The sequence below is a fragment of the Aphidius gifuensis genome, linkage group LG2, assembly GCF_014905175.1.
Source record: "Aphidius gifuensis isolate YNYX2018 linkage group LG2, ASM1490517v1, whole genome shotgun sequence".
NCBI classification, from domain to species: domain Eukaryota; kingdom Metazoa; phylum Arthropoda; class Insecta; order Hymenoptera; family Braconidae; genus Aphidius; species Aphidius gifuensis.
In genome coordinates, this window is record NC_057789.1 from 25,810,643 (window position 1) to 25,831,462 (window position 20,820).

Genomic DNA, 20,820 nt, shown 5'->3' on the forward strand with positions numbered 1-20,820 from the left:
ATTGTTATAAATAATATAACTTAAAATATCATAATCATTATAGCAATAAATAAATTACCAATCAACCAAGCGCTATATAAATAAAATTAACATTTATTCAATTGATTGAATAATAAATTATCTAAATTAAAATTAATAATTAAACAATTAATTGAATAATTTAATAAATAATAAAAATCACACAAAGACAATTACGTAATTGCAAAACATAATCAATAATTAAGAATACAATTGACGAATTGTATAATTAATTATTCAAACATTAAATAAACATAACAACAAACTACGATTAACCTAAAAATTAATCGATAAACAATACAATTGACAGTTGAGCATCGAATTTCAATGTAATCAGCCTTTATAAATTTATAAAATTTACTAAATTAAATATTCAATCAATTAATTAATTATTTATAATAATTAATTGTTTATCAAATTTGAGATTACAATATATCAATTAAAATAGCAAGTTTTTAAATTAATGGTGAAATATATAAATAAATTTGAAGGAATAAAATTATTCCTTTATTAATAAAATTAATTAAATTCGAATAAAGGATTTAAAATCAAATTTTATAAATTCTAAAATTAATCTCATTACAATTATATTTTATTAGAAAATATTGAATTTAATATTTTTTAAAAATCCAATTAAACACATTTAGACACGTTTATATATTTTATTTGCTGAAAGATTTATTAACAATAATTAAAAATTAAAATTTAAGCGATCAAGCTTAGTGAATACATTGATTTATCGATTGCTAATTGTCTTATTGTTTAATTATAAATTATCATGGTTTCCACAAGGACCATAGTCCAAAAAAGGACGACGCTCAAAGCCCAGATAACGATGCTCCGGAATTTGATAGATACCGATTCAGTCGACCAAACAAATATGCGTTTGCGTATGAATCGAATCACAGAATTATATAAAGAATTCGAATCGTTACACAATGAATTGATTGTAGCCGAACCGGATAACAATCATGAACACGAATTCGAAGATCTTTTAGATAGATATTTTTTATTAGCGTCTAAAGTAGAAAAAATCATGCAACCGGTCGCCCCAACGCCTCCTCCAGCCGAACCCATTCAGCCCAAAAGAAAATTAAAGCTTCCACAAACAACAGTTCCAACTTTTAACGGAAAGTATGAAAATTGGTTGTCATTTAAAAATTCGTTTCAAGCGTTGATTAAAGCTCATACCGAACTCGATAATATCGATAAATTTCGTCTCCTCGATGAAGCCATAATCGGTGAGGCCAAAAGTTGCTAATTACCCGATAGCCGATTCAAGTTTTGAAAAGGCTTGGACCACTCTAGAACAAGCCTTTGAAGTTAAAAGAATAATAATTTCACGTCATTTATCTTCCATCCTCAATTTACCGACTCAAGAACGAGAATCGGCGGAAGGTTTAAATTCTCTTATTGATCAATTAAGACTTCACATCACTTGCCTTGAGACTCTAAGTGTAGAGGTCGGGCAGGAAATGCTTGTCGTCATATTAGAGAGCAAGCTGCATAGATCCACAGCTAAAAAATGGATTAATACGCTAGAAAGAGACGCTTTTCCAAGTCTTGAGTCTTTTATTAATTTTTTGACAAACGAAGCAATTTGTTTGTCACAATTTAAAAGAAAAGAAATTGAGGTTATCGATACAACCAAAAATACACAACCACCACAAAAAAGGAAACGCTTCAATAATAAATTCGTGAAAAAACCGAATAATAGCGTTCCACACTCAACACTTGCAATCAATACATCGAATAAAAACGTTCCACAATCAACACGTACAATCAATACCTCGAGTAATTGCGTTGTTTGTAATGACCAGCAGCATCTTCTTTATAAATGCGATAAATTTAAAAAGATGTCCATCCCTGAAAGACGCGAGATCGTAAAAAAGGCCAATCTATGCGAAGTTTGTCTCCGATATCATAGAGGAGAGTGTTTTTTTAAAAATTGCGGAATCTGCAATAAAAAACACAGCATCTATCTGCATGAACGTGAGCCTGTCTCATCAAGAACAGAGACTAGACCTCACAATAAAGATAAAAATAAGGAGTGACTAAATTTAGAAACTCCCGTTGAGCAGGACACCTGTCTGTTGAGTCGATCACTAAGGCCAGCTGTTCCTCTGCTGACTAGCGCTTTAGTGAGAGTCAAAGACAGGTCAGGAAAGTTTATAAAATGTCGAACTCTTTTAGACACTTGCTCAACAGCTAATTTTATCACTCAAAAACTTGCGTCACAGCTTAATTTGATAATGAAAAATTGTTCTATTCCTATTAATGGTATCAATGCTACCACTACTCTCACAAAAAATAGTTTACAATTAACATTTTTTGCTCATTCCAATAATTATTCTCAAACTTTGACATTTTATACGATACCGGAAATAACTGGGTTAACACCGCCGGAATTATTTTATGCCGAGAATTTAGAAATTCCGAAAAACATCAAACTCGCTGACCCTAAGTTTTACATGCCACAACCGATTGATATGTTGATAGGAGCGGAGCCTACTTTATCATTGATGTCAGTTGGGCAAGTAAAATTAGCGGACGAACATTTTCAAGTCTGTATACAAAAAACTCTTCTTGGCTGGATCGTGGCAGGTAACACCATGACGCCTGATCAACCCTTTCCTTTATCTTGTGTTAACCCGTCTCGAAAAACAAATGACCGACTTTTGGAAGTTAGAAGAAATCAGTTTTGAAAAACCAAAAGCAAAACATGATATTCTATGCGAAAATCATTTTATTAATAATATTAAACGTGACCCTAGTGGTCGATATATTGCTAGGTTACCATTTATTAAAGGCGATCGTACGCTGGGTGACTCTAGAGCAGCAGCCTATCGGCGCTTTCACGCATTAGAAAATAAATTTATATCTAATTCAGAATTAAAATTAGAATATCATAAGGTAATGCAAGAATATCTTGATCTCGGTCATATGTCACTTGTATCAGATGATTCTGATCATAGATATTATTTACCGCATCATGCTGTGATTAAAAAATCCAGCTCGACTACTAAGGTTCGAGTAGTCTTTGATGCATCTGCTAAATCAAATAATAATAAATCACTCAATGATATTTTAATGACAGGTCCTACTATTCAAAATACCATCTTTACTCAATTACTTAAATTTCGTTCACACAAATATGTCCTCACAGCTGACATTGAAAAAATGTATCGTCAAATTCTATTACATAAAGACGATCGAGCATACCAAAGAATACTTTGGCGTGTGGGCGATCAAATTAGAACTTTTGAATTAAATACAGTAACTTTTGGCATAACCTCTTCTCCATTTTTGGCTATCCGCACTATTCATCAATTAGCTGATGATGAAGCAAATCATTTCCCACGTGCTGCGCATATTCTAAAAAACGACTTGTATGTTGATGATCTTTTAACAGGTGCAGTGTATATATCAGAAACGAGTCAGCTTCGTGATGAAATTGTTAAATTATTAAAACGTGGTCAATTCAATATTCGCCAATGGGCTTCTAATGAACCAAAATTGATAGCAGATTTATCTAATGTCAATGTTAATTCTAATTTTTTACTCGATAAAAATTGTACCTTAAAAACTCTTGGTATTTCATGGGAAGCAAAATTTGATGTAATTAAATACTCAGTAAAATCTATTGTAATGCCAGAAAAAATTACTAAAAGAAATATTCTGTCCGAAATTGCAAGAATATATGATCCCTTGGGACTAGTCGAGCCAGTCGTCTTGCACGAAATATGGCAGGCTAAGGTTGATTGGGATGAATCCGTCCCCATTCATATATATACGTCTTGGCAGATTTTTGTTGACGAATTAAAATATCTAAATAACATTTCCTTTGATCGTCATATTTTAACCGACATTGGTTGTGACGTTCAAGTACATGGTTTTTGCGATGCCAGTAACATAGGTTATGGTGCATGCCTTTTTATAAGAACGACTTTAGCAGACCAGTCTATACATTGTAGATTGTTATGCGCCAAATCTAGAGTCGCTCCTATAAAACAAATAACCATACCTCGCCTTGAGCTTTGTGGAGCTCAAGTATTGACTCAACTATATAAAGAAGCTTCAAGCTCTTTCAATTTTATACCGTCAAAAATAATTTTTTGGTGTGACTCTACTGTTGTTTTACACTGGTTGAAAACTCCGCCTAACCTATTAAATGTTTACGTTGCCAATCGAGTAGCTAATATTCAAGAATTGTCTGAAAGGGCTTGTTGGCGACACGTAAAATCTGAGGACAATCCAGCTGACGCTCTATCACGAGGTCAGCTGCCTCAAGCATTAGTTGCCAACAAACAATGGAGTTTTGGTCCTTCTTGGCTTCAAGAAGTTGAAGCCCAATGGCCTGAGCCCATTGAAATTCTCGATAAAACTAATTTAGAATACAAGAAAAATGTTTGCTTAATTATTTCTGAGCAACATTTTTCCATAATCAATACCTTAATAAAAAATTGCTCGACTTATCAAAAATTATTAAGAACATATGCGTATGTACGAAGGTTTATCCTCGCCTTAAAAATACGCTGTTCTAAAACAGATGACAAATCATCTGAAATACTTCAAAATAAATTTTTATCAAGTCAAGAGATTGCTCAAGCTGAGCATGAGCTTTTAATCTGGATTCAAGGTGTATATTTTGAGACGGAAATTAAAATTTTTAGCTCGCAAATTCAAAGTAAAAATACACGATTTAATAATCTATGTCCATTTCTCGACGAGAAAGGCCTACTACGCGTAGGTGGGCGTTTAAAACGAGCTAAAATTTCCTATAATCAAAAACATCCTATTTTATTACCGTCTAAAAATTATTTCACTGACTTAATTATAAAAGACATTCATTTTAGACAATTACACTCAGGTATACAAACTACCTTAAATGCCATGCGTCAACGTTTTTGGGTACTTGATGGAAGAAATCAAGTACGCCAAGTCATACGTAAGTGCATGACTTGCTTCCGTTTTATAGCTGAAGCGGAAAAATTCAAAATGGCTGACCTGCCTGAAGATCGAGTCAATGCCCGAAATGTATTTAAAAATGTCGGTATTGACTATTGCGGTCCATTTTTCATGAAAGAGAAAAAATTCCGTAATACAACTAAAATAAAAATATATGTATGCGTCTTTGTGTGTATGTCCGTAAAGGCAGTACACTTAGAAGTAGTTAGTGACCTAACAACTGAAGGTTTTTTAGGAGCGTTGCGGCGATTCATTGCAAGACGCGGTACCCCTGTTAAAATTTATTCAGATAACGGTACCAATTTTATCGGTGCGAAAAATCAATTAAAAGAATTATATAATTTACTAAATTCTGATGAGCATCAACATCTGGTAAATAACTTTGCAGCGTCACATATACCAAGAATATCATGGAATTTTATTCCACCATTATCACCTCATCAAGGGGGACTGTGGGAATCCACAGTAAAATTATTTAAACATCATCTCAAACGGGTAGTAGGTGAATCACTTTTCACATATGAAGTATTCACAACCTTCACCACTGAGGTTGAAGGTATTTTAAATTCAAGACCTCTCACACAGATGTCCTCTGATCCAAATGACCTTAATGTCCTTACACCTGCACATATTCTAATCGGTGAACCTATTCGAAACTTGCCGGAACAAGATTACACTGATACACCCACCAATAGATTATCATTTTGGGAACATATTACCAAGATGAAACAACATTTCTGGGCTCGTTGGCATATTGAATATTTACACGAGTTACAGAAACGTCATAAATGGGCTAAGGACACCGCTAACATTAAGGTTGGCGAAATGGTCCTCCTGGTGGAGAAAAATGCTCCGTGTACTAGTTGGCCACTTGGACGAGTGATCGAGGTATATCCCGGAGCTGACCAAGTAGTCAGAACCGCAGTCGTGAAGACGGCCAATGGGACCTACACCAGATCAGTCACATTGCTGTGCCCGCTGCCATTCAATGACGTCACACCAGTTCCGAACCAATAATTATCAATATTTGTGTCTTTTTATTATGTAATCTGTTACAGGAGGAATTGAAACCAGTACATATTAAATTAAAATTAAAAAAAAAAAAATATATATATATATATATAATGATAATAATAATAATTAGGATAGTTTCTGTATAATATGCTAAATTTAATTGATCATATTACCATGTAATTATTTTAATCTAGAGTCATGATATTCTGAGCTAACATCATAAGTTAATAATTTAATCAACTAGAGTCTCGAAATGCTCATTTTAATTAATAATTATAATAATTTTATTTTCAATTTTTTAAATTATCAATTTTCTAGAATTTAATTTAATTATGTTTTTTAAATTTGAATGGTCATAATTAATCTAATCATGTTTTCAATTTTACTATTATTTGTTTGTAATTAACATCATCAATATAAGATAGTGTACTGGCCAGGTTTTACCATGGTTTCCCTGAGCCTTTTACGGAATCGGGTACACTTATAAAGACGATGCCATGGGTGCACAAGCACATCGCACTTACACTGATAATTATCATATCAAATTATCAATTATTAATATAAAAATATTTTTTATCATCATGTATCAACTATTGAATAAGTAAATTTAAATGCAATATTTGAGTTGATCGTGTACTCTCTCAACGGGGGGAGTATGTTCCGTCGGAAAGAGAGGTAAGTGAGAAGAGAGAGAGAAGGAAAAAAATAAAATTTATTTGAGAAAAAATAAGTTTGAATATGTAAAATAAAATAAAAAGTAAAACGTACAACACATTGAGCTAGCGTGTCTAATCCTCTGACGGCACGAGTCGATGCCGACTAATCCCTCAAACTGACAACGTTTGCCATTAGAAAAATGTTGCAGTTTGAGGACAATGAGGATTAGGCCGCTGACCTCGAAGACCACCCAGTCTTTCGAGGAATACCATCAAATATGTGTAAAAACATTTTGGAAGTTTTGTCGGGTCCAAGCGACGCTTGGTTATACAAGCGTCGTTTGGCCTTCTAGAATTTTCTAGATTTTTCATTACTAAGGCCCAGAAGCTGGTTAGCGTCCTGGACCTTTTTTCTAGAATCAGTTGCATTTGCAAACCCGTAGACTACGGAGCTCTCTCTTGTCACTTGCTATTATAAAAATCAACTTAAATAATCTCAAGTTTAATAAAATAAAACTAAATTAATTTCATTAATAAATAAAATAATAACATAAAATTTAAATAATAATTTACATGATAATTATTAAAATTAAACAGTAAAAAACAAAAAATATCATTGTGTTAATTATTTAAATTAACTACCCTCAACTCCTTACTCGATATAAATCCCTTAACGGGCAATATATCCAACATTCGTCCAAGAAATAAAATTAAAATATTTTTTTTTATTTTGAATTTAGTTGAGGATAAAAAAAAAAAAAAAGGGCGGAAGGAAGAAGAAAATAAATCCAACCAGGCACAGGTGGTCAGCCTGTGGTCTAAATAAATACATAGTTTATATATATATTTTAAAAACCTCTGACCCAACTTACTGCAACACTATTTGTCTTTTTATAACAAAATACTTGATATTAAAGTATAAAAAATTTTTTTTTATTTCAGCAGTTAAAGTTGAAACAAAATAGACTTAATATTTTACATTTTTTTACTATATATCATCAGCCTGATGTTTCAAAATAATTTTATAAAAACCTCATTCATATTATTTTTTTTTTTTGTTCTCTTTTTTATGATTTATTGTTATTTTTTTAGTGTCATTATTGATATATCAACATGTCACCAACTTTTTGACATGTGTTGGTACAATATTATATTTTTCAATCACCTTTTTTAATGTTTGACAGAAAAAAAATATATATAACCACACGACATTAGTTATTTTATTGTTGAATTTTTATGAATATAATTTTGAGCAAAAGAAAAAAAAAAAAAAAAAAAAAAAAAATTGTCATTTGATATTAGTTGGACTATTGTCTTGGTGGTTTGGTTAATGGCCATGAGACTCGTTTACGACAAATAGAAATTTAGGTTGACTGAAAGGTGTTGGAGATATTGAGGTAACATGCAATGTGATTTATGTATGTGTGGTGAATACAAAATTTACGATTGTGAGAATTGTTAGATGGCCGTTAGTCATATACTGGTTAAAGTAAATTTAACAAAAAAAAAAAAAAATAAATATATATAAAATGAGAATTTTAGGTCATTTCCTGATGGAACAGGTGGAGAAGAGAAAGAGGGTTGTGGGCCAGAAGTCAATTGAGGGAAAAGATGATTATATTAAGTCCCAACTTACCGGTCCGGATGCCGTTCCGGACGATAACAAGCATGTATACGGACCCACTCACAACAAACACCTTAAATTATTTTTTTTTTTTTACATACAGCCTAATGTTTTTTTTCTTTCATTATTTCTTTGACTTTTTTTTTTCTTTTACAACAGCAAGTAGTCGTTAGCATTGAGTTCATTACACCTTGGAAAAAATATAACTTAAATATATATATTTTTTTTTAAAGAATTTATCTTTATCTTGGTAATTTTTTTTTTCCAAAAAACTATAAAATTTGATTTCTAGTTAATTATAAATAATTTTTATATGAAAAAATTAATGCTGTATTTATTCAAGATAAAAAAATATAGATTATTTTAATTTACATGTAGAGAGAAATTTTTTTATATTCATTTAATAATTAATAAAAAAAAAAAGAAAAAAATATTTTATTTTTTTTTAAACGTCAATCAGTGTGCTGTAATTTTAATGCGCACATCTGTCAATGTAGAGTAATTTAGACTGCAGATAAAAAAAGTAAAAAAAAAAATATTGTAGAATTGTATAATAAAAATAAATATAATCTGATAGTGATCAAACACGGCAACTTGGTGTATTGAAAATGTTGATTTTCAATGGTTAAACAAGACTACAAGTTCCATTGCCTCGTTACCCTCTATTTCATTTTTTTTTTTTTTACAATATAATTTATATATGTATTTTTTATTTTTCTATTTTTTATCTTTTGATTTATTATTTTGTGTATAACTATCAAAAAAAAATTCGGGTTATATAAAAGCTTTTCGCGTGTTGTTATAAAAAAAATAGACGAAAACATTTTTATAAATTTTTTTCTATGAATACGACGACGATGCCACTGTGTATTTTCTCGTTAACTTTAAATGGCCTTTTTTATTTATTTTTTTTATTTATTTCTCGCTTATCTTCAATCGAACCAGAATAGTTGTTTGCGAGTTTATGCGACGTTCGTGATATGAATATATGCCTCTCTTCCTAGTTTCCCTTATCTTTGTACATACCTTCGAATGAAAGAGAAAAAAAAAAAAAACAAAAATTTTACCCACATCATACACCAGGAATTATTATATCAAATAAGGAAAATATTTAATCTGCATGGTTTTTCATTTGTGACATAAAAAAGCTTGATATCGAGTATTAATATTGCACTTTTTGAAATATATTTTAATTAAATTTTATATAACATAAAATTTATCAAATAAAATTTCAATATAAATATTAAATATCAAATTTAATCATATTGAAAATTATATTTTTAAAAAAAGAGAATCATGATGATGCATAAAATTTTTACGTCTCTATCGTACGAATTTTATAAAATTAAAAAAAAATATATATAAAATCAACATTGAAACAGTAAAATAGGGGTTGATCATTCCACCCAATTATTTATCTTTTATTTTATATTATTTTCATTTAAATTGGAACAAATTCAGTGTCGACAGAGACAACAAAATCGAATCGTTTCTAAAAAAAAACAAAGTAAAAAAATTATTTGACTTAAAACAACAACTCAATACGCAAATAAAAATAAATAAATTTTTAAATTGAATTGTTGATGTGAAATAGCCATGCAATTCTTCAATTTATCCATCATCTAAATTTCTCAATTTGTTAAAAATAATGAAAAAAAAAAAAATTTTGAAATTCAATTAATACATAAACACAGTCATTAATAATAATAACATGAATATTGAAATATAATTTTTAAAAAGTCAGCATCAACATAATCATTGATGCGATTATTTTGACGCATGATAAATTTAAACCTGAATGGAAAATATATTTATTCAAAATATATATACAACCCCCACGAGTATAAATCGTTTCCGATGATTCATGTAATATTAATTAGAACATACACACAACTATCATTGAACTGGAATATCAGTATCAAAACCGGATGTCATTTCTAACTATGATATGAAAATGAAATATCCAGCTTATGAATATATTTCAACTGACATTTATCGGTTTTGTTTTTTTCAATTTAAAATTCAATCATAAAATTTCGTTTTATATATCTGAGGATTTAATGATTTAGCGATGAAAATGACAACATAAAATTTGGCTATTAACATAACAATGATGACATTTTCATGTGTTAATAATTAAACAGATAATAAACAGATGTTTAAATGATTATTAATATGAGCATCATCACTCAATATATAATATTGACAATAATGAAAATTTAATTATCTCAATATGGCAAATCAACATCAAGTTACATTCACAAGTAATGTCAAATACCTTACAGTATGTTAAATTATTATATTGTCTATGTTACAATTGTCTATATGACCTTCTCTTCTAATGCTGTTGTTTAGTACACACACTGTAAACTGGTTCTATATATTAACTGATTGGTCAAGTTTGCAATATGCATAAGAGAATATGCAAATTAGCATTCTACATTTGTGTTTGTGTGTTTGCTGAGATTACCACAATTGTGTGGGGAATATATATCAAACATTTCATTGAATATATGAAAAGTTAGTAGTTGTTTTATTCTAACCACACCTTTTTTTATTTTAAATTAAAATTATAAATTCATTATTTTATATATTTATTGGAGATTGTAAATATTATAATTTATAATTATTATTGTATTAAATAATTGTCATGTTTTTTTTTTTTTTTAAATCTTGTGATAATATTAAATTACAAAATTATTTAAATACAATTACTTTTTTTTTTTCATGGAAAATAATTGAAATTTGTGGTATTATTTTAATTAATTAATTATTTATTTTATGATTTCAGATGAGATGATATAATAGCTATGGAAAATGAATGGAATTTATATTTAAAATGGTGAGTTTATTTAAAATTTAACAACAATTTGTGTGGTTTAATTTATTTTAGAAAATTAATTTATTACATTCACGTGTAATTATTCATTTATTTTTATTATTATTTCATTGTTAAATTAATTGCATAATAATTTTGATATAAAATTGTATTATTTCTTTGGGAGTAATTAAATATAAAATAATTTAATTTAACATTTTAACTTTTGACAATGCAACACCTTTGTTTGATGATTTTTTTTAATTTTTTAGTTAATTCGTAACTAGTATTAACATGACAACAAACAAAATGCCACTGGTGGTTTTTACGGTCACTTCAATGTTGAGTTTGTAAAACGACACGCGAGGCCAAACAGTAATTTCATATATATATTTTTTTTTTATTTTCGTATTATAAAAATAATATAAAACCATAGTGGAATTATATTTGTAAAAAAAAATAAAGAGGTGCACCATGTAATGCTGCATTAGACAGATGAGATAGGGGCTGTTTGTACATGGTGATAATTATTATTGTATGTCGTGCTCATTGTCATCTCATTGGTAACGAGATATCACAACGATTTAAAAAAATTTTGAGGCTGTTAAAATTACGAGCTACAATTCATCCCCTACCTTGGTTTATTGTATAATCCATTTACCACTCAGCATCCTTGTTCACCCCTATTTTTTTTTTTTTTTTTTTGTATTTGAAAATTTATTTTATTTCTCATTTCACTCACCAACATATAATCTCCCTATTATTTATTTTTTTTTATTTTTAATTTTCATTATTTTTAATGACTCCTCGTTATTAATGTCAAAATATAAAAATTTAACAACTCCACGTAGGTACTTTTATTTTTCAATAATTTAATTCCCTTTTTTTTTTTTGAATTTTTCCAATTCAACCAAATTTTTTTTTTTATTTTCATGTTTTACCAATTTCATGGCTGACTGAATTTTTTTTTATTTAATCTCTTTTTTTTTTTTCCGTCATGGTCATTGATATTTTTCATGAAAATAAAATAAAAAAATATATATATTCTCACAGGAATTTGTAAAATGATTTCTTTGTTCTGTGAAGCTGTTTGTTGTAAATTTTAAAAATCTATAATAATATATTCTTTTACTTGTGATATACAATGATACGATTCATTCGAGAAAAAATAAATAAATAAATGAAAATGAATCAGGAAAAATTAACTTGTTTACTGGACCTTGACAAAGTCTATCCATGTTGATGATAATTTAAATTTGATTTATCTATGGATGAATAAATATTTACATAAATAAAACGTTAAAAAAATTTAAAAAAATAAATAATTAAACATCAAAGATAAAATGTTTCATATGATTATATAATTACCATGATTTTCTGTCGTCATAAATAAAAACACAACTTCATTGAATAATTGTTCTCTTTGTTCTCTCTCATATATTAATACAACAAAAAAAAAAAATAAAAACAATTCTTTTGTTTAATCTCTCGTTATTTTGCTCGCCTCATTAACAATCAAGTGTTCCAAATTAAATTTAAAAATTTTTTTCTAAACCTTTTTCATGGTATACTAATTACCTATATTTAAATAAAATAAACAAGCATAAATTAAATATAATTTTTTTTTAAATTAATAATCAATCACCATATTTGTGTGAGTGATGATGAAGCAGCTCTCTCACGTAGGTGTTTTGACTTAACTATAAAAATAGTGTATAAAAATATGTCGAGGATATATATAAAAAAAAAAAAAAATAATTTATTGTCGTTATGGAATATTGAGTTGTGGGTGGTACAAGTTAAAATTGCAATAGAAATTCATATTCGTATAACACATGAAATAATATACATGCGCCTGAATTTATATATTTCATATATATGAACAAAATGTACAAGAGGAAATAGAGAAATTTCATGTAGTTGTTTCTATTGCACACATTGTTACAGTGTCTATATGTGTGTGTATGATGATCAGTACATGAAGAACACGTATAGCTTGAAATTTCTTCCCCCCCAGTGAATACGCAAATTCACTGTGTCGCATCGTGCACAGCATGACAGAGGATTATATTATTAATATATAATCCCAGGGTGTATGCAGAATACTATTTAGCCTTTTGATGCATATATATTGTTATATTCATTTATATTTATGAAATATTCATACTGACAATATAATTTTAATCTAATCATATATGAAATTTTTTTTTTTCAAATAAAACAAATAATTTTATTTTTTATATATGAATATTTTTTAAGAAGAGACAAATTATACTAGCGTAAATAAAAATTGTTGAAGAGAATATTATTAATTAAATATCTATTGAAAAATATGAATTTTATTGTTTGAAAATTAATATTTATGATTGAATGAAAAATTAAAATATAATAGCTCATTTAACGTGATGAAAATTATTAATATATTATTTTTTTTTATTTAATTTTTTTTTTTGTTTAAAAATAATTTAATTAACTGGAAAATATATAAATTGTTGAATTCAATTTTTTTTTTTTTTTTTTATTCAATTAACTGGATTATATTATAAAAATATAATTTTTATTTGATCTTTTTTTAAACATAAACGAAAAGTTGGGTTTTTTTAATGGAGTGTGACATTTTTAGTTAATTTTTTTTTTTATTCTTTCATCAGTTGAATAAAGAGTATTTATTTTTTTTAATTTTTTTTTGAAGAAAAGTGGCTCGATGAAAATTTTTAGCACTGTTAGATGGAAAAAGCCAAACGAGAAAAACGAAAAAGTAGAAGGGATATTTTAATTGGATTTAAAGCTGGCTCTCGTTTCCATTGGAAATAAAAGCTTCATATCTTCCTCTTATTTTTTTCATATTTTTAAATTTTTATTTTTTCATTTTTTTAACACAAATATATATATATATTTTAAATTTTCTGATCCACTAACACCGCACGTCGTCAGCAGTAACGCACGTTTTCTTATATACAATTTTTTTTTTTTTCCTTTTTTCATGAATTTTTATAATATTATTTTTCCGTTTTATTATTATTATTTTTAACAGAGTTCTTTTAAAAATTCCACTCCAAGTATAACCATACCCTTGTCAATTTTCTTGAACATAATGACCGCAAAAATTTTTTCATTTTCATCACATATTTTATAATTATTCTCACGCCATTAAATTCAACCTTCACTTACAATCACAAAATTATAATTTTTTCTATAATTTTAAATAAATAATATATAATAATATTTACACAGAACAAATGTCAAGTTTTCAATAAATAAAATAATAATAATAATAACAAATATTAAAATTGTTTATTTACAACTTCCGCTGGTGATTAGTGCCGCTATGTCTTAGTCATCAAAATGTTATTTTAAATTTTTTTTATTATTCATTTACTATGTAATATACAATTAACAAATAAATATTAGTAATTTTGTAATCATGAAAATATTTATCACCATTAATTTATAATAATTTGAAATACATTTCCCACAATATATTCAGTTGAAGTATATTTTTCATCTAATTTTATCTGGCCTCATAAGCATCCAACTTTGTTGAAGAAAAAAAAAATAAAGAAAATTCTCAGCTATATATAAATGATTTTATGACTGATGTAAAATAGGTACAAGTGATTTATCGTCCATGCAAAAAATATAAAATACTAAACAAAATAAACTTAACGAATAATGAATGTAAAAAAAAAATTAAAAAATTAAATTAAACACAAAAAAAAAACACATAAAATTTTGTCATAAAAGTCTTAAAACGTGTGATTGTTTTCTGTTATGCTCATTCAAATCATAAATGTATATTAACATATATTTATGTGTATAAAGTAGTATATTAATGTGTTTGAATTTAGGTTTAATTTGTGCATATATATTTTGTTTCGTTCTTTATTAATACACTGCTTGATTTTTTGTATGAGATATAAATATGAGTAAAATATGTTGCGTGGGTTAAATTTAAAAAAAAAAAAAAAAACCGAGTAAGATCTTTGTTTTAAAGTGTAGTATTATTTTATAAACACATGACGCCAAGAATTGCGCAATCTCCGGTCTGCCAACGTAACGTAGATTATATTAATTCTACTGCGACCATCATTCACTTCATTAAGTTAATTTATCCCCCTTGAAAATTTATTATTTTTTTGTTCATTTTTTTCTTCATTATAATTTTATATATATATAAAACAAATAAATTAATAATCCATAACGGAAATCGATTAACGATTTCATATTTCATCTCTAACGTTGTCTTAATCAGACTGAATTTATTTCCATAATTTATCAACTTTATATAAAAGGCTTTATTATCATAAAAAAATAATGTCTATATCTGTATAATTTTTCATGCAATATTATTAAAAATATATATATATTTTATTGGCTATTTCAAGTTCCGGTTTTTAAGTATGAAAAATGATAAAAACCTGATCTCTTTATAGAAGAACATTTCCACCGGAATTAAATCCGGAAAAGAGCAAACACGTAGTTGGATAAAATAGGAAGAAAAAAAAATAAAAATTCAGCAAAAATACATGTAGGGTTAGTCACTGGTCTCCGGAGCGACAACTCCCGATGGAAAATGACAGAAAAAATAAGGATAAGAAATGATAGAAAAAAAAAAATATAGTAGTGAATTAAAAAAGGATGAAATAAGAAAAATGGGAAATGAAAAAATAAAAAAAAAAAAATATGACTTGGGCAGTATTGGTTGAGGTCATAAATAAAATATAAAAAAAAAAATCTTGGGGTAGATATATTTTTAGGGTGTATATAGAGAAAAATAAAAGGAAACTGAAGAAAAAAAAATATAAAATAAAAATAATCGTGTATCGAATGATTTCACCTCTACACGTGACGCACCATTAAATGCACCTTTGCAAGGTACATGAGGTAGCAATATAAACTTCTATATTCCTCTATAAGAGATAACATATTGCAAGGAAAAACCAATATAACTGCTCTCCATATGAATTTATATATATTTCATGTCTGGGAATTTCTTGATGCGCAATTCAAGGATATATTAAATTAATATTCTGAATGTTGGTATTTTTGTTTTTTTTTTTTTTTTTTTATTTATAATAATATCGTGAAATGAAAAGGCCAAAGTAAAATTATATTAATTTTATTTATTATTAACTTTCAATTTTATTAGAAAATTAATAATTTATATATTTTACAAAACTACTTGTCAGTTTGTTAATTATTTAATTTTTTTTTTTTTGTTTAATGTCATACTATCGGATAATTAATTAAATTTATTTATTTATTTATTTATTTATTATTAATTTATAATATTTTTTTAATAATATATAAATTGTATTTATGATATTTATTTATTTTTATTTATTTTGGATTAATTTAATCTACCTCCACATATTTTTTTTATATACTTTCTTACCACCTACCAACAATTTAACCGTTATACCACCTTGGTGTGTCATTATTATTGTCTGATAATTCTTCCTATTCAAACAAAATAATTATCTCAGACTTTTGTCTCAAAAATTCAAACAAAAGATTATATCAAATTTATTTTAATTTACAAAAATAAATTAAAATAACAAGTTAATATATAATTAAACAAAAACTCTTTATATATTTAATAAAAAAAAAAATAATAAATATATTTAAAATTATTCAATTAATATAATACATATTTGTTTAATAATTTTTTTTCTCTGGTTTTTCAAAATATCTTATTTCATCCATCACATGTGAATTTCTCAGTAAGCATAATATGAATATGATACATTTGATGGCACATAAATATAGATGAAAATACTGTGATGAGAAACTTCAATATAATTTAACTCTCGTCGGTATTAATATTTATACAAGTTTCATGTATATATTTGTGTGTAAGTGTATGAGATATAGTAAGATAGAAAACAGACAAAGTCAAAAGGCCTGATGGTGAATCTAAGAAAATACCAAGTTGTGCATTCCCCTCATACGATAATCTTTTTTCATGACCATTGGGATTATAATACTCATAGCCACTTGAGACTATGTGTGTCTATATACACACGCATCATAAAAAGCCTCTTTTGTATCATTTCGTGGTTTCAAAAAAAAAAAAAATCATAAAAAATCTATTTGTTCTTGTCTACAATATTCGACTTATCTAGTCCATCATTCTCGTACTTGTGTGTGCATCGATTAATCTCTCCCTCGCTTTCTTTCTCTCCCCCGAAAAAAAACCCTCTAACTCTATAACAAAAAAAGAAAAAATAAAATATTAAAGTTAATTTTTTATATTTATAATAAACAGCAAGAAAAAATACATAAATATTTTGATTTATTTATAATTTATTGTAGATGAAAAATAAAAAAGAAAAATTGAATTATTATTATAAAGATATGTTTATACTTGAAGGTGTGGCATATAAAATAATAATAGATAAAATAAATAATATAAAAATTCAAGTTTCAAGCTTGATTAAGTATGTTGCTGGGGTTGGCATGAGGCAAACTTAAATTTATATTTAGATATACAACAACTTGGTCTTTTGATGCTTAACACACTGGATATTTAAAATATATTTACTATCGTTTTATGTATTTTCTAGTATATTTTTAATGTTAAAAAAATATATATTTGTATTTTATTTTTTTTAAATAACAGTTGGAAAAAATAAACTTAAAATTATATTATAGACCCTGGGGTTGATTTTATTTATTTATTTTTATATTTTTTCTTATATATATACACTCGTCATCTGTTCTTGGCTGAAGTTGTAAAAATGGCATTTCACTTTGTCTAGTAACTGCATTATTTTTCACAATCAACCTTTAGGGAATAAAATAAAAAAAAACAATAATATAATAAATAAAAAATAACTAATGTCATATACACATACATAAATGATATTTCTGGTCAAAAAAAAAAAAAATAAAACAAAATTCAGTGAACAGAATGAAATTGCCTGGGGTTGATAAAGTGATCAACATATATTCTTCAATCCAAATAAAAGTATCAACATCAATAACACGCATGACTTGTCAATTTGTTTATTTTATAAATATTTTATTTATTTATTTTAATATATAACTTATTTTTTAGCTTTTGGCAATAAAAAAATAATTCAAAAAAAAAAAAACCAATTATAAACATAAAACGAAGCAAACTATTGATAAAAAAAAAAAATTATTTTTTTATCGTGATATTACAATATTGGAGGATATTATTTAGATTATTTTTTTTTTGTTTTTTTTTGTGTTACATTGACAAGAGTAGCTGCATGTACACGTTGATGTTACTCGCGAGGGAGTACATTTCGAAAAAAAAAGGGTTGACTATGAGAGATGCTCGTGATGAGCAATATATACAGAGGTAAAAAAAAAAAAAATTAGTGAAAGAGTAAAATAGAGGGACAACATAGTAACATTGAGAGAGCTTTTATATATTTGAAATTCAAGCGCCGCAAGCGTTACATCCAAAAATGAATTTTCAACATTCAACGTTACACTCATTTTTTTTTTTTTTTTCAGCTAATATATATACACAAAGTTTTTCACTCCCCTCTGAGTTGGTTCTTGCATTTCCCTTCTACTCGCTCACGTGCCTCTTGAGACCAATCGAATATCTTTTCCCCAGAGTATTTCTCATCCCTGTGAGAATGAGCCTCGAGGAAGCCCTTGAGTCATCGTCCAATAACTTTTTCATTGGCCAAAAAATACGATATACAAATTTTTTTTTTTTTTACTCATCTTGTTCAATTGTAAAATTTTCACTTTTCTTTTCTGTATTTTTTTATTTATGATGATATTATTTAGTATATACAAAATATCATTTCGACAATCTGAAATAGCAATTTTCAATTTATACGATAAATAAAATCGTTTCATATCTATATCATTAGCTATTGTACAAGAAAAGAGGTAAAAAAAAAAAGAACCTGAATTGAAATATTTCTTGTTGAAGTGGAAAAGTATCGCAAAACGAATTAGCAGCGTTAAAAGAGCTTTCAAATAGAACGAATAGAAGTACCATCTTTGGTCATAAATTCTATTGGACTTCTTGTGAAATCGCTGAATGCGGAATACAATTCTTCCTTATCTCAAGTAGGTTGGGCGATGAAAAAGAGGGCGTTGACATTGTGAATAAAAAAAAAAAAAAAAAACAAATATAAAACGAGCAAGAAGACGATGACAATGACAACAACGTCGACGACAACGACGAATGTGAATAAAAAGAATAAAAGAAAAATAAGATGAAGAAGATGAAGAAAATATACAAGACGTTGTATAGTCAAAAGACATACTTGAAATCTTGAGGATTTTCAAAAATAAAAATTGAGAACGGGGTGAGATAATCGCCACCGAACAATAAGTTCGTGAGGGCGCGCGCAAAGCAGTCCATCTTCTTGAAAACGATGAGAGCTTTTGTTTGGTATACCAAAAATAAAAAATAAAATAACCAAGAATAAAAATGTATAGATAGTCAGATAGATAAAAATGAAAATTCGGTTTGTGCAAGCAAAACAAAAAAACAATAATATAAAAAATGTCTTTATATATATACAAAAGAAAATTTTATCGAAATGGATGCTTTCTCAAGGAGAAAATCACTTCGACAAGTAAAGACACAATCCTCAAAGTATATATACCACCACTACCACATGATCATTTCTTGAAAATGTCTTTATTTTTATATCATCTTGAATTGTTTGTGATATAAAAATAAAATCAAATGGCTACATCATCGAATTGTTAAGTGTTGGTGTATATATAATGCTCACCACAAAACCACAAACCCCATCATCATCATGATTCATCAAAATAAAAAATAAATATAATATAAATTTCAATGAACAATAGCTTATCAAATTGCCACCACTTTATTGAAGCTTTTTTTCTTTGTTATTTCTTAATCGATCAATCACTTGTCGATATATCCACAACAACCAAAAAATATAAAATAAAAGCTCATATTTTGTATCTCATATAGACACACCGAAAGAGGGTGTAAAAGCTTTCGTTTTAATGTGTATACATATACTTTTGGTGACCATATAATAAAAATAATAATAATAATGAGGAAAAAAAAATAGTAAGGTCGTTTGAATTGAGGCAAAGGTTGAGCCAACATCCGCTTTTAATGTACTTCCGTCTGATGAAAGGGTAAAATAGTCTTGCCATAAAAAAAAAATTCAAGAGAAACAAAAAATGTATTTTTTTATGTCGCTTATATTTCCATCAGGGCAATCATTGAGCTTACCAAGTACTCACTTTTTCATCAGTTGTAGACAATAACCACCAACAATGTTGGCCAATATTTTTTTAAAATTTTTTTTTTACATTTTTCTTTTGTCATGAGATTATTTATGCGTATTTATTTTTACATGAGAATTATGGCGTGCCATTGGCACAAGAGTTTTTGTATTTTATCGATATAGAGTTTTTTTTTTTTTTACGGAAATATTTTAACGCAAGATTTCCGGAGTAATCTCTAGATTTTTCTACTTTTTTTTTGTAATTAAAACTTTCAAAGAATTTACAAAGAAATATACAAAGTTTTTTCATTAAGGGTTTCATATAGTTTCAACATAATTTCTTCAATTTTTTAGTAAAAAAAATTCAATTGTATTTAATTCTACAACATTCTTTGTGAATGATAAAAAATAAAATTGTGGAAAAATAAAAATTATGATGCGAAAAAGGCCAACAATAAATAAACAAAATATCCCAAGGGTTCGATTAGGACAGTTTGTTGTTATACCAAA

At 27.1% G+C, this 20,820-nt stretch overlaps 1 long non-coding RNA gene across 1 annotated transcript in view; it reads left to right on the forward strand.

Annotated features, from left to right (window-relative positions):
* The window catches only part of LOC122849842, a 45,752-nt gene that overhangs the window by 19,211 nt on the left and 5,721 nt on the right, over positions 1-20,820 (forward strand). Inside the window, exon 2 of the long non-coding RNA XR_006373600.1 lies at positions 11,072-11,122. This is a non-coding gene — a long non-coding RNA (uncharacterized LOC122849842). The remainder of the gene's footprint in view (positions 1-11,071; positions 11,123-20,820) is intronic.